This window comes from Carlito syrichta, unplaced genomic scaffold (genome assembly GCF_000164805.1).
Source record: "Carlito syrichta isolate Samal-C Ts95f unplaced genomic scaffold, Tarsius_syrichta-2.0.1 Scaffold305676, whole genome shotgun sequence".
Classification (NCBI taxonomy): domain Eukaryota; kingdom Metazoa; phylum Chordata; class Mammalia; order Primates; family Tarsiidae; genus Carlito; species Carlito syrichta.
The window spans coordinates 11,934-15,529 of NW_007249772.1; positions in this window are offsets into that span (position 1 = coordinate 11,934).

Consider the following 3,596-nt stretch of genomic DNA (forward strand, 5'->3'; position numbering starts at 1 on the left):
ATTTAAATTTCTCATTAAAAAAATAGGTGATACAGTAATTTTTTTGAAAGACTAGTTCGACAGAAGCCCATCTAGAATTACTTTACTTTACAGATCACTGAGAATTTCACGCACCTTTCCATACAAATGACTTGTGAAGACATAGAGCTTAGCAAGTCACTAATGAATGGGCCAGCAGAGTGTCTTGCACCATGTAGGTGTACAAAATATTGTTGAGTCAGTTTCATAATTTAATTAGATGATTTTAAAATATCACGTCCTTGTTGTGTAATATTATTCATTGGTCCTTTTAAGTAAAAGCAAAACCCAGCATAATCTATATATACTTGTTAGTTTATTCAAGAAAATTTCGATCAGAAGAAGCACACCTCCTTATGGTTAGTTATTCCCATTGCAACTGCTTCACCTTCAATGAAAGGAGGTAACTACAAAAGAGCTTTTTGCAAATATGTTCTTCACTGATCATCTTCTAAAATTCATACATACAATCTCCTATTTTCAGATGGCAAAGAAAAGCCACATCTTGAAATTTTATTTCTGCAGAAATCTAAGACATTCACAACAAATAAATTTTTAAGAGAGAAAAGTATATCACATGGAAGTTAGCCATTGAAACCAAGGTTCTTTTATGTGCATAGTGTGGCTCTAGAAAGCTTGTAACACTGACTCTTCAGAAGCATTAGGAAGGGGAACTGAAGAAAATAAAAACCTAAAAATTATCCCCAAAGGTGAGTCAGTGAAGCAGAAATCTTCATAGAAATAGAATACTACCTTCATAGGAATAGAAGTTGGTGAAGCAGAAATCTTCATAGAAATAAGATCTGAGACAGTTTCAGGTGAGGGGAGAGATGAGTCCAGAGCCCTTGGTGGACAGCCCAGGTGAAGTCCCTCTAGTCTAAAAGGTGCCCAATGAGGAAACCAATCCACCTTTCATACACCTTTCAGCTCTTTAGCAGTAGAAATGATTGATGCCTGAGTACAGGGCAAGAGCACAAACTGAGCTATGTCCCCTTAAAAGCAGCGAAAGTTCCAGAGGTCCAAATGGAACCAGAGATTGATGGTGAGCTGAATCCCAGATTTATCCCTGGATTCGAGGAAGATATGCCTGGCATGATACAGTGCTATGGGCTGTATGGCTGTGTCCCTCCAGAATGCATAGGTTGAAATCCTAACCCCCAAACTGATAGTATTTGAAGGTAAGCATTTGAGTAGTCATTAGATTATGAGGATGGAGCCCTCATGAAGATTAATGCCCTCATAATAGAGACCCAAAGAGCCTGCTCACACTCTCCACAGCGTGAGTATATAGCAAGAATTCAGCAGTCTGCAACCCAGAAGAATCCTCACAGAACCCAACCACCCTGGCCTCAGACTTCCAGCCTCTAGAACTATGAGGAGCATGCATGGTTCTGTTGTTTTTAAGCCAGTCTATAGTTCTTTGTTATGGCAGCTTGAACTGACTAAGGCATGAAGTAAACCCAGGCTGAAGACCTTTAAAAAATCTGCAAAGGAGAAACAGCCCAGTTCAGCTAATGAAGGATCTCCTCCTACCCTATTCTCATGCTACCCCATGCCCTGGGCCTACAGATAACTCTTCCTTCACTGTACTTCAGCGGTAAGCATAAAGGGCCAGATGGTAAATATTTAGACTTCCCAAGTCTTGCTGATCTCTGTCACAGCTACTCAGCTCTGCTATTGCAGCATGAGAGCAGCCAGAGACAATAAGCAAAGGGGTGAGAGTAGCTCTGTTTCCGTAAAAGTATTTGCAAAAAGGGGAGATGGGCCAATTTGCCCCACAGGCCCTATTTGCTGACCCTTGCAGTATAGAGCTCGTAATGTAAAGGAAGGAGAACAAGAATAAAGAAGAAATCTTCCATTTGATAATCAGTATATCTAGTTTTGGACAAAAGTTTTCTTGCTATGTTTCAGTAAAATGAAAAGCAAACAAAAAAATATAAACTCGTATGGAGGAAAATTTCTCCTTATATAAAGTTTATATAAAATAAATAAAACTAATATGAAAAAATGCAGTATGCAAATGATAGATGAAAAACGTTTTAGTAAAAAGCAACCTCCTACCAAAGAGAAAATTTGCCAGTGTGCTCTGCACTATGAGAATTTACAAGGACACGAATTTGTTTATGAAGACTTCAAGGTTTAGATAAAACCACAGAATAGATATATAAGGTTACAAGGAAATGTTAGAGACTAATAGAATACTATTACAGAAGAAATAAATAAGAAAAAGGAAAAACACAACCAACAGTAGAGACTCAACTATTGCTCTAGAGAGGCACTGTCCAGTAGAACTTTCTGCAGTGATTGGAATGTTCTAGAACAGTACTATCCATTACGGTAGCCACAAATGCCTGCTAAACACTTGAAATACGACTAGTGCAGTCAAGAAATGTAACTTTAAAATATTTTTAAACTTTTTATTAATTTAATTTAAATATTCACACATAACTAGTGACTATCGAACTATAGGTCTGGAGGAAACACTGGAGACAATTTCAGTGAACACAGAAAAAAAGAAAAGAAACAATTACAGATAGTATAATACATGTAGATAGATATGAAAGCCACAGAATATAAAGATAATCTGTTTCCCTGACCAAGAATAAGCAAATGGAACATGACATGACTTTTAAGTTGTAATGGAAGATCACTTTCCCAAATAAGGGAGGAGTTTCCGTTACAGATTTAAAGGACAGTACAGTGTGTACCAATAAAATCTAGAAACTTCATAAGGAACAATGAACTATTTCCTTGTCTTTATTGAATTTTAAGGATAAAATTTCTTCAGGTGTCCAGGAAAAAAATTTTTTTAAGTTATACACAGAAGAAAATTCAGCTACTTTGTGATTTCTTCACAGTAACATTTAGCATCAGAAGACATAGAACATTATCTACAAAATGCTGAGGGAAAGAAACTGAGCCTGAAGTGTCTTATATTCAGTCATACTGTCATTCAAATATAAAGGCAACAGGCAAATAGGAAATAATTTGGGAAATACAGTTCACAAAGAACTTACAAAATCTTTCCCATAATAGAATCTAATCAAACAGGAAATAACATGAAAACCATTTTGGGGGGAAAAAAAGACCAGAGGCAAACATGAATACATGGAATAGCATGGAGGTAAATATTACGGTATACCCAATTATCTTAGGCCTGGTTCCACCGAAGTACAACCTGAAATTAGTAAATAAAATAATTTATTAAAGAAATGCTCTAGGAAACATTGACAAGGAAGTGGAAAGAGTGGGCAGGGAGGGAGAAAGCAAACAAGTAGGTAAAGGTGCAATTTCAGGCAAAACTCCAGCAGAGTATAGATGAGGATCTCTGATTAAATGTGGCAGAATGAGCACATATTTACCTCTTCTCCCTCTGAATAATTATGTTAAAAGTCACACACCCACAAAGATTAGGAGACTAGGAAAGAGAACAATAGAAAAATGTTGGAAACTAGATAGTGAAAGGACAGACCGAGAGTGGGAAGCCATTTTTCTTGTTCTTAAACCCTGACACAATGATGAGAAAGTAGAAGCTATGCTTTTGGAGAGATGCACACTTTAGGTATAATTAACTTTAC